Below are 12,416 nucleotides of genomic sequence, written 5' to 3' on the forward strand. Positions count from 1 at the left end.
TAAAACTGATCGGAAACCACTAAAATGTCAAGCAGTTTGATATGGAGACTAAACTTCTGCTACAAAACTGATTTTTCTCAAATATATGATTTATTCTTTATTGTTTAAAATTCTATAGTGGAGCGGACCTGGTGTGATGGTTAGAACACTTGACTATCACGCCGAGAACATGGGACCGAATCCCACTCCCTACAAACTCGCTTAATGTGAGTTCTTCCTTAGGAAGGGAAGTAAAGCGTGGGTCCCGAGATGAACTAGCCTAGGGCTAAAAATCTCTTTAACCGTAATGTGTCCGACATTTTTTTTGCTTTTTTCTACACCGTGCTTTTCAAATGGGCGCTGGGTACCCGGGTACCCTGTCGGCCACATAAGGGTTAATACACATTAAAAAAAAAGAAATCTATAATTAGTAATTTTCACTTTTGTGATTAATACACCTAAAAGTACCATAGAACTTCACTTTTTGAATAAATGACGATAGAATATTGGTATCTTCATCAAAGTTTCAGAAAAAAATATTGGAAAGTCTGCCATTTAAACAATTACTTCTTTTGATCAATTTTAAAAGTTATTTGTATTTTTTGTGGATGACCCCTTACCATACTTTTTTCAGTGTAATTTTTCCTTGAAATTTTTGGCAAAATTCAGGCCAAACATGTCTAAAGGTCCAATCTGCAGAAGAGAGGCTCTCTTTGGTTTCCCTCTCTTTCGCTAATATCTCAGCTGTTTATTTGTATTATGATTGTCTCCTTGCATTGAACGATGGTCAAAACATTCGTCTTTTGATTTGTACTGCAAAAATAGTTGAAAAGTGTACCATTACTTTGCAATAATAGAAAGAGAAAGTGAACAAAGAGAGCCTCTCAAATGCAGATAGGACCTATTGAAATGTTTGGCCTGAATTGTTCTTTATGATGAGATACACCTACTTTTGTTTTTTTTTGTCTTTTTACTGGAATATCGCTTCAAGTGGAGCAGAGCCTGTGTCACAAGAAAGAAATCTCAAAAAGTTTTGTTTGGAGAAATTCCTGAAGGGATCTGAAAATCATGGTTGGAATCTATAATTCCTGCAAATATTATTGTTGGAATACTTTATGCAGTTACACAGCAAAGATTGTTGTTGCGATTCTTTCAGAGATTTCTACACGTAATTTATAATAAATGTTCTTAGAATTTTTCCAGTAGTTTCTGTTGGAAATGCAATGGTGATTCCATTAGGAGTTCTCGCTGAGATCCGGGAATGTAGCTGGGATTTATTCAGAAACTTCTGGTACAATTCATCAGGAAGTTTTGCTGGAAATCCTCCAGGAATTCTTTTAATACTTTCAGGTAATTTGACCGACGAGTACACCCCATGACTAAGAGAACAAACCTGGCGATATTATACAAAGTCATCCTATATGAATCCAGTGAGACATTTTTAGTCGAACCACATCAGGCATTTGTGGAGGAACTGAACTGAAGCGGGATTCTTTTTAAATATTTATCTAGAAATGTTTTGTTAAATGCGATTTACTCATTTTGTATCATTTTAGTTCAGATTTGTGTGAATATTACACATTTCTGAGCAACTTTTTCTTAGCGTGTAGGAATTTCTGAAGAAATTTTAGCAGTAATTACTGGATATATTTAAAGAAAAAATCCTTGAATAAATCTCTGAATGAATCATAATAGAAAATTTATGGAAGAACTTATGGTTTGAGGAATCCCATGAGGAACTCCTGGTGGAATTCTAGGAGGAATGTTCGAAGGAACCCCAGTATGCATTCCTAGAGGAATTTCAAGAGTAATTGCTGGAAAAATCTTTTGAGAAATCCTCTTGGAATTTCTCCAGGTATACCTGATGGACTTCTGCTAGAAATTTCTACGGGGATTCCTCCGTGGCTTTCTCCAAGGATTTTTCCAAGAATTGCTCCGACGATTCTTTTAGGAATTTCCGCAAGGATTCCTCTCGGAATACTTTCAGAAAATCTTGCTGGGATGCCTTCAGGAACACCAACCCGGATTTCTCAAGCATTTCCGGCTGACGATGTTTCTACAGTTCCTCTTGGGAGTCATCCAGAAATTCCTGGAATATTTCCAGCATGCATTGCTTGAGAAAACGCAGTAAAACTTAAACGGTTCGAATTCGTGGAAAATCCCAGCAACATTCCAAGAATACGAAGACGAATTTCTAGAAGAATTCCTAAAGGAATTTGAAAGGAATCACTAGAAAAAATCTCTGTGTGAATTTTTGGAGGAGCAGCAGGTATTGTATTGCCTCTTCATGAATAATTGGAGCAATCCCAGCAAGAATTTCTAGAGGTTATCCCAGAGGGATTTTTCAGGAGATTTCAAGAGAAATTTGTGAAGGCATCTTTTGAAAAATCACTGTAGAAATCACAGAAGGAACTTCTGTGGGAATCCTAGTAGGCATTCCTAGACGATATCCTAGAGATATTTCTGAAGGAACTCTTAGAGAAATCCGCAGGGAAATGCTTTTGGAGAAATCCTCTTGGAATTCCTCCACAAGTTCCTGCTAGCTTGACAGAAACTCCCTCGCGAGGAAATGAGAAAGCGATATCGAAAACTTTTTGAGGAGGGAAAATAAAACTCAGAAATCACGACGCAAATCCTGAACAGCTGCGAGCGCGAGCTTGTTGCACAGCGAGGAGTTCGTTCAACATTTATACACTCATACTTTAAAGCACTCTCGAGTTCTATTCTCATACAAAAACAATCTCGATGCTCAAAACACACTCCTCCACCCAAAATCATCGTTATTTGTTTTTTTTGTTCCTCTCTTCCTCGCTCGGTTTTTATCGACTTTGTTCGGAATTCGTTCGCTCGCGACGAGACAGAAGCAACACACCACTCAAGAGCATGTTTCTCCAGAGTTTCTCCAAGAATTCCCTTATCAATTTTTTTTGAAATGCCAGCAGAAGTTTCTGCTTAGATTTCTTCAAGAGTTGTTACTGGAATTTCTCAAACAATTTTAGCTGGGATTTCTCCAGTGATTGCTCTTAGGAGTACTCCATGTATTCCTGGAGGACTCCCAGCAGGAACTGCTTGAGGAATCCCAGAATGACTTTCCCAGCAGCATTTGTGGAGCAAGAATTCCTGAAGAATGCTCAAGTGGTTTTCCAGCTTGAATAAATTCTAAGGAAAATTTCTGAAGGAATCCTCGTAGAAAACCCGCATGAAATTTTGAAGAAACATCTAGCGAAATCACAGCAGAATTTTTGTGGAATTCTCAGCTGTAATTGCATGAAAAATTCTAGCAATAAGTTTTGGAGGAGTCCTCGAATCACTCCAGAAATTCCTCTGAAATTCCAGGGATTTCTTCAAGAATTCTACCAGGATATCGTTCTTGGGATTTTCACACGTAAATTTCCAAAAATCCATGAAAAAGAAACTCTTCTTTATGGCTGTAGAGCCCCACTGGGACATGGTCAGCCTCACTTCAACTTAGTGTTCTTTGAGCACTTCCACAGTTTTTAATTGAAGGGCTTTCTTTGCCTGCAATTGCATGAATTTGTATATTGTGAGGCAAGTACAATGATACACTTTGCCCAGGAAGTCGAGAAAATTTTCTCAACCGGAACGGGAATCGAACCCGCCGTTTCCGGATTGGCGATCCATAGCCTTAACCACTAGGCTAACTGGAGAAAAAACTCATATAACGTAAAAACTATTAAAAGGAGCTATTCACAAAAAATGACACATAACTCTTGAAATTGATCGAATAAGGTACCGTAAAACGGGGTATCATTGATCAGCGAGATAACATTGATCGACTTGACCAACCTCATCGAATGTTCAATCTAACAATTTTCATTGCATCTGTTTCTGATCATGAATGGTATTTCGAAATCTGTTATCATTTAGCTTCCGAATCATGTAAAGTTCATGAAAGTTTAGTTCCATAAACTTACAAAAAGAAAATTCTATATAGGGGAACTTACAGCTGTGTTCAAAAAAATAGCAGTGCTGTATCACTCATGAGGGCCCATATAGCCGAGGCGGTAAACGCACGGGTATTCAGCATGACCATGCTGAGGGTGACGGGTTCGATTCCCGGTCGGTCCAGGATCTTTTCGTAAAGGAAATTTCCTTGACTTCCTTGGGCATAGAGTATCTTCGTGCCTGCCACACGATATACACATGCAAAATGGTCATTGGCAGAGAAAGCTCTCAGTTAATAACTGTGGAAGTGCTCATAGAACACTAAGCTGAGAAGCAGGCTTTGTCCCAGTGAGGACGTTACGCCAAGAAGAGGAGGAGGAGGTATCACTCATGACAGTGTCACACATTTCTCATGGTATTGCTTCCACATCTCCCCAACTGATTATGTGTATTTGTAGTAGTGCCATCTTCCATCCGAAGCATACCACTTTTGTTGTCGTTTGTTCTCTTTATGTTTACATATCTAGCCAAACTTGTTCGTGCGTCCATCTTTGGCCGATCAAAATAATAGCAGTAGAAAAAGTTATCTCGGAAATTTTGTTGCCATGTTTTTGCGGAAGTTTGAGCATATATTCGATTCGTAAGTAATCGAATAAGAAGTAGTAGAAAAATAAGTAATTTGGTTTAAATCCATTACAGAAAAATGGGTCGCGGTAAGCATTGTTCCGAGGAACAGCGAAGTTTGATCAAAATGCTAATAAAGGATGGAAATCATACAGAGAAGTGCAAGAATCAGTGGTATGTTCAGCCAAAATGATTCGAAATGCCTTGAAATGGAGGTCAAAAGCAGAAACTCGCGGCCGGAAACGGAAAACTTCCCAAAGAATCGACCGAAAGATTGCGCGACTGGTGCGAATGGACCCAACCATAACGTCAAACAAAGTCAAAGAAGAGCTGGAGCTACCTGTGAGTACGGTTACAGTTAGGCGTCGATTGATTGAAGCTAAGTTGCTCGCACATAGCCCGCGGAAGGTACCATTGTTGACGAAACGCCATGTCTCAAATCGTTTGAAGTTTGCCAAGTCACACGGCGATTGGCCAAAAGAAAAATGGCGAAATGTTCTGTGGACTGATGAATCCAAAATAGTGTTGTTTGGATCAAAAGGTCGTCGTCTGTATGTAAGACGTCCACCTTGCGCAGAATACCAACCAAAGTATACAGTGAAGACGGTGAAGCATGGTGGAGCGAAAATCATGGTGTGGGGTTGTTTCTCCTACAATGCAATGGTGTGGGGCCGATTTACCGGATACCAGGAATCATGGATCAGCATGAGTACATAAAAATACTCAATGAAGTTATGCTACCGTATGCCGAGGAAGAGATGCCGCTGAAATGAGTGTTTCAGCAAGAAAATGACCCGAAGCACATGAGTAAACGTGCAAAGGCATGATTCACTGAGAAGAAAATTGAGGTTATGGAGTGGCCGGCACAATCTCCCGATCTCAATCCAATTGAGAACCTGTGGGCAGATGTGAAATACGCTGTTTCTGAAGCAAACCCGAAAAATGCGAACGACCTATGGAGTGTAGTTCGCACTTCGTGGGCTTCAATTCCTGTCTCAAGGTGTCAAGCGCTTGTGGACTCAATGCCGAAACGCTGTGCTGCTGTTATCAAGAATAAAGGCTATGCTACAAAGTACTAAAACAAGTACAAAAGACGCAAAAACTTTTAATGAGAAATAATCATTTTCAATCATGTTTATTACAATGAGCTCGAATACTGCTAATTTTTTGAACACAGACTTTTGTATGTTTTTTTTAATTTAAAGAATAAATATATGAATTCGCTCAAACAAAATATGTGTACTAATTTGTTAGAAGTTTTAATAAAGAATGGCAAAAAAAAGAATCCCAAAGTTTTGCATTTGTTTTGATTTTTCTACTTTTTTAATTTTTGATCAGCCACTGCTATTATTTTGAACACAACTGTACGCATTCTCGGCAGTTTTGTTCTCTTCGTCATGGGGGATTTTTTGAAACTTGTAGGTCTCAGAGTTGGCCCATCCAAGCTGAATTATATGCCAAAATTTTAGGCAATTCGGCCCACAAAAACCCCCCATGACGAAGAGAACAAACCTGCCGGTAATACCCAACGTCACCCTATTCCTGGAACAATTTCTGAAAAAAGCATGTTTTAAGAACCCATAGATGAATTTTCTCTGGACGGATGGATGGTCGAATATCTGAAGAAACACCTGGAAACCCCTGTTGTCATACCTTACGAAAACTCTTGAGATACTTAGACTCTTGAGGCATTCTTAAGAATCCTTGAAGCAATTTTTGGCAGAGAAATGTCTTGAAGGAATATTGAAAGGAATGTGAAGAAATTTTGGAAATTTCCCTTGTAGAATTTCTACAGCAATCCTTGGAGAAAATTCTTTAGAAAGCCTCTGAGAAAATTTTGAAGGAGTTCTAAATTTCTTATTCCTAATGTATCGTGAATCATTTTCTGAAAAATAAATCCATAGAGTATTTTTGAGAAAATTTATGAAAGGCTTTCTAGGAATCTCTATAAAACAATATGAATAAATTCTTAGATTAGAATTTCTGGAACAATCTATGCAAGATTTATTAGAAGGAATTCTTGAAGTATTTTGTAATGGAATTTATGTAACATTTTTGCAAGCTATTCGTGCAAGACTTAAGAAGTTCTTGGAGAAGTTTTGGAGGACATTTTAAAGTTTAAGGAGAAACTTCAAAGAATACCAAAATGGCTGCCACAATGGCCGACTTGGACCCCTACTCACGTTTTCAAGAGCACAAATCTTAAAAATTGGTAAACAAATGTGCTTGATTTGGAAAAGCTGCCTCTTTTTGCAACCCAAGTAACACACATGTTATATAAAAGTTACGACAGCGCAAGTTTTGGTTGTATAGAAGTTTATTTTACGTTATTTCAACACAATGTTAGAATTACGTAAAATAAACTTCTATACAACCAAAACTTGCGCTGTCGTAACTCTATTATAACATGTGTGTTGCTTGGGAAGTGAGCAAAGCCAAGATAAACAAGTGGGGTTTGGTTCGATGCTTCGTTCGTCAGATTTGTGCCTCTAAAGTTTATATGCGAAATTGCAATGGGATTTGTTGAAGTTTCACCTTAAAGGAATCCCTGGAAGATTTTGCGAATGCCGGGGCCCGTGGCGTAGTGGCAACACGTTTGCTTCATAAGCAGATGATCATGGGTTCGATCCCTGTCCCGGCACTTTCGTCAGTTGCTCTTTCCCGCTGAGAGCAGCTGACGCTGACCCTTTCTTGAGCCCCATGGCTCAAACGAACCCGGATACTTGGACATCGGCGAACCAGCAACTCATAATGGACTCCCAATCGGACTGGAAACAGCAACAACCGACAGCCACACATCAGCTTCCTCGTGCTCATCATTCTACCATGATAGGGTAGAAAGTGAAAGCAGCGCAACGGAAACCAGTTGAATATAGCAGAATTAGAATAGAATACATTTAGGCGCTGTACAAATTGTACATAGGGAAAAATTTCTGCTCAGTGGCTGAGTTGGTCTTACTCAGAAATCGAAAAATCATTTGTTTTCTTACTCAGTTTCCGTTAAAAGTGGGACAACCCATTGCCAATGGGTTGTCCCACTTTTAGCCGAAACTGAGTGGGAAAACAAAGGATTTTTCGATTTCTGAGTAAGGCCAACTCAGTCATTGAGTAGATTTTTTTATCGGTGTAAGTACAGCTTCCAATTGGAATCGCTAACGCAGTGCCCTAGTGGACAATAGAGCTGTAAATTAGGTTAAGTGATTGAAGAATAAAAAATAAAAGATTTTGTGAAAGAATTTCTAATAGAATTTCTTTTAGAATGACTATTTAAAGCACATCTACGAGAAGTTTCCAAAGAAGTTCTTGAAACATTTTTTTAAGAATCCCTAGAAGATTTTTTCAGGAATGGATCACTGAAGTAAACTTTTCTGGCAGTTGCCGCATCAAAACAAAAGAGCCACTATATATGGGCTTTAACATTATGACAGCTGTCGAGTTCTTGATTTGATTGATTGATTGATTTGCCTCTATTATTGAGACTTTCAGCCCTTGGCTGGTTCATCTCTCGTCGAGTTATGTCAAACATACAGGGCTACGGTGGTGCTATCTGTTCAGTCCATAGCGGCCGTTTCAGTTATTTTAATGATCCATTCTGGAACGATTTTTTAAATGAATCCCAGGATGAATTTCAGCAAGGGTCCATGAAAGAATTATCGAAAAATCTGTGGAAGTTTTTTCACAGGAAAATTTCTGAATGGATATCATACTTTTTTTTGAAAAGTACCTGAAGGTATTTTTACAGAAATGCCAGGAAGTTTTTCTGACAGTAATTTAAAGATTAAAAAAAAACCCTGAAGCAATTTCTAAAGCAAATTCCGGAGAAATTTTTGAAATAAATCCTTGGACGATCGTTTGAGAGAATGCTTGAATACTTAATAGAAATTCCGAGGAATTTTTCCAAAAAATAAAACCTGGGAAAGTCCTGAAAAAATAGGGAAAATTTCTGAAGGATCTTCTAAAGAAATCCCTGGAGGGATTCCTGCAGGAACTCATACAAAATTCTGAATAAATTTCTAAAGAAATCTCTCATCGAATTTTTTGAAAAAAAAAATCCCTGGAGGAATTTTTCTCAAATTCATGCATTTTTGTTGAAAAATTTAAAGAACTTCAGAAGTAAACCATGCAAGATACTTTGAAAGAATTTGTTGTGGAATTTGTAGAATACAAAACAAATCCTTGAAGAAAATCACTGAATTAATGGGAGATTTTTTGAAAAAAATCGTTAGAGAATTTTTAGCCGAACACTCGGACAAATTTCCGAAAAAAACAATTTTTAGAGATTTTTAAGAAGAATTATTGATGATATTTTTGGTAGAAAGGAATCTCCAAACAGATGTCCAGATAAATTTCTGAATAAATAATATTCAGAAGAATTTCCAAAGTAATCCCTGATCGAATTTCTCAAACAATATTTGAAAAGATTTATGAAAAATCATGGAGGAATTGGTGAAGTAATCGATGCCAGATATCGTAAATGAATTCTTTGTGGCACTTCTGGAGGAACACAGGGAGGATATTCTAAAATAATCTTTAACATGATGATTCGATTTGGGGAGTTTTCTTCGGAGTTCGTTGCAGATGACTCGATACGGGTTAATAGAAAATGAAGAATACCTTAAAATTATGCAACAAATTAAGCCAAAACTATCCTCAAGAATTTCCAAAAAAAAAAAATATCTCCATGAAGTTTTCCGGCAACTCTTCCAAGAAACCAGTATTCCCACTATGAATTCTTCAATTATTCAGAGATTCATTCAGAATTTTTCTAGGATTCACAATAAAGTAACGAAAAAAATCCTCAATTTTGAAAGATTTGATTTAGATTCAGGTATTTCCTTACAAAATTTGCTGACTCCAGTAATTTTGCAACAAAATCAACCTGTGAAAAAATTTATGTAAACTTCAATACAATGTTCTAACTGGGTTTAATATTGCTATATCGTTGCCATTGAAAAACTTTTTGCTGGACTTTTACTTAAGGTGAAACGGGACGCCGTGTTATTTTTCCTATCTTGCCTCTCTTTCTAACAATTTGCCTCGCGATTTTGAAGATGGTAATCTCGAGTTCTATCGCACTGAAGATGCTGAAAAACAATCAGCATATGCACTCCAAGTGAGCATACACAATGATAGGTTTTTGTTGCAAAATATGAAGTAGAATCTGAGATTACCATCTTAGTAGCAACAGAGCAATGGCGGATATTTTCTCGACCGTCCCGTCCGCCCTTAATAATAATTGTGGAAGCAGAAACAATGAACCTAAACAAGCAATTCTTCAAATTTCACGTTCACAGTCCGTTTGTACTCAAAACCTTGCTAATGAACCTCAAGTAGATCCAAAGAACCAATAATAAGCAACCCCCAAAATAACAGCATGAACAATTTTTCGATACACTGTAATAACTGCGATTCACGATAAAAGATATAACTTTGATTGTTACACTTCCACGATCAACACTCAGTTCAATAAAAAAAATCGTTAACACATTCAATTAATCAGCACGATTGTTGTTCTCAGTTCCGCCGCCGCATTATTAAATTCGCTAGGCTAGATCCATGTCAGTTCACCTTATTTAGAGAAAGGTATCCACTTCAGGAAGACCACGTTTCCACCTGTCCAACGGAGGGGAGTAGTTCGCGGGTTCTACTCGTCTCGTCAACAACAACCGGAAAGGAACTCAACCGTACCGCACACGACAAGATTCCGCGAACGACTGAGCGAAAATTTTGTCAATCGCTGACCATATCAAAAAGCGACCCTAGGTATACCAAACCGACCGAATGCCTTCCATCATCATCGTCATCAGGTGTGTAGATACGGTAGGTTGGCTGTTTCCTCTCGCGTAAGAGGGAACCGGTGCGTGCGAGAGGCGACCGGCGGCGCAGCGCGGTGCGGCTTCCCAAGTGCAATTCAGTGAGCGAGATCGCGACGGTTGAGGAGTAGTGCGAGCACGCTGTTGACTTTATCGGTATCGACGACGACGGACGGTATCGCGTTCCGTCGGTTCCCCCTCGTGCCGAACCGCTTTCAATGGGAGTAATGGAGGAATGGATGGAGTAGATAGATAGTTAGTAGCAACAGGTACCCGGCTAGTAGCGAATGAATGGCATCGCATAAATAATGCCGATTCGACAATCTATGAGAATGTCCCGGCACAGCGCTAATCTTGAAGCGTGGTCTTTTGGGCGATAATGATAGGGGTATTCATCAATTGACGTCTTAGCGAGGCAAACAGATAGCTGGTAACCGTCGTTGCTATTATAGGACGAATAACCAACTTCAAGTATTTGTCGGTATTCCGGGATGTGGTGAGGGATTTTCCATATTTAGCCAGAGATAATAAAAAGTTCTTCATGTACACTTAGCAGGAATAGTGGAATTCCTGGTACATTTCCTGAACAACAAATTCTTGGGTGTGTTTCTAAGTAAATCTCTTGAGAACATTCTGCTGACTTGAGAATGCTCTAGGAAATCTTTACTTACCTTACCGGTCAGACTGGTCAGAGTGTCCTCTGCTGAATGTAGGAGTTCATTCGAGTCGGCCCCATGCCATGGACACGCCTTGGACGAAGCTCGAGCGGAAGAAGAAGAAAATAAAGCTTCAAATGCAGGAAGCCAGGAACGTCAAACCAACGCATAAAAGAGTAGGTGCCAAACGCGAGAAAGGCGACGCGTTCGTCTTCTTCTTCTTCTTTATGGCTCGACGTCCCCACTGGGACTTGGCCTGCCTCGCTTCAACTTAGTGTTCTTTGAGCACTTCCACAGTTATTAATTGAAGGGCTTCCTTTGCCTGCCATCGCATGAATTTGTATATTGTGTGGCAAGTACAATGATACACTATGCCCAGGGAGTCGAGAAAATTTCCCCGACCGGAACGGGAATCGAACCCGCCGTCTCCGGATTGGCGATCCATAGCCTTAACCACTAGGCTAACTGGAGACCCCGCGTTCGTCATCATGACCGAATAATCTAAGTACTCAGAAGTCTTGAAGGCGTTGTGAAGCGATGCCAAGTTCGTGGATCTGCGTGCCGACGTTCGCAGTATCAGACGTACTGGTACGGGAGTGATGATCCCGGAGCTGAAGCGCGATAAGGAGCGCAAGGGCGCCACCTACAAAACTTTGACGGAAGAGGTCCTTGGCGAAGGGGTAGAGGTGAGAGCTCGCACACAAGAGGCGACTCTGAAGGTGAAGAACCTATAGACGAGGTCACCGAAGCGGAAGAGCTTGACACGGCCCTGCGACAACAGGGTTTATTTCAGGAACCAGGACACAAGTCATGGGACTGCAAAGGCCCTTTTTTATAGAATGAGGAAATCTGTTGGTTGGCAACACCGTAGAAAAGCCTCATTCTGCCACTACCTTATGCAGCCCTAAGCATGATGTTTAAGATGTACTATTCGAAATTGCGGCGACACGTGACGACACGAACCGTTTTTTAACTTAAAAGTTACCAAAATTCCTAAGGTACAATATATGAAAATTTGAAAAGTTTTGTGACATATTAATTTTGCACCATATGTGCATTGAAACAGTCCAATAACAAGCTTTCATATGCTGGATTACATAAAACATATATTCCATTCTCAAAATATTATTATTTTACTTTTTTCGAATAATTCATTTTTCAATTTTATGACTTAGGCCACTTTGGCAGTGAAAATGTCATTGAAATACAAAAGCTGGTATGCTTTTAATTAAGAATCATAAAACTACAATACATTATCTTTGTTATAAGGCGAAAAAAAGTTTAAAAATATCAATTCCGTTTTTTGATAGTTTTGGCCGCCCCTTTGTATGGAGCCCGACCAATGTGTGTTGGTCGGCCCGCCATTTCCTCTGGAGGTGAAGCACGATTGTGGATACCGTGGCTGACACGGCGTTGCACTCGTCCACCCCCGTACACA

General features: G+C 39.3%; 1 protein-coding gene across 1 annotated transcript in view; it reads right to left on the bottom strand.

Moving 5' to 3' along the window:
• Positions 1-10,610, bottom strand: part of LOC109424429 (proton-coupled amino acid transporter-like protein pathetic) — a 48,345-nt gene extending 37,735 nt beyond the window's left edge. Inside the window, exon 1 of the mRNA XM_019699533.3 lies at positions 10,078-10,610. The gene's annotated coding sequence lies outside the window, so the exon portion shown is untranslated. The remainder of the gene's footprint in view (positions 1-10,077) is intronic.
• Between the last annotated feature and the right edge of the window lie 1,806 nt (positions 10,611-12,416).

This window comes from Aedes albopictus, chromosome 3 (genome assembly GCF_035046485.1).
Source record: "Aedes albopictus strain Foshan chromosome 3, AalbF5, whole genome shotgun sequence".
Lineage (NCBI taxonomy): Eukaryota > Metazoa > Arthropoda > Insecta > Diptera > Culicidae > Aedes > Aedes albopictus.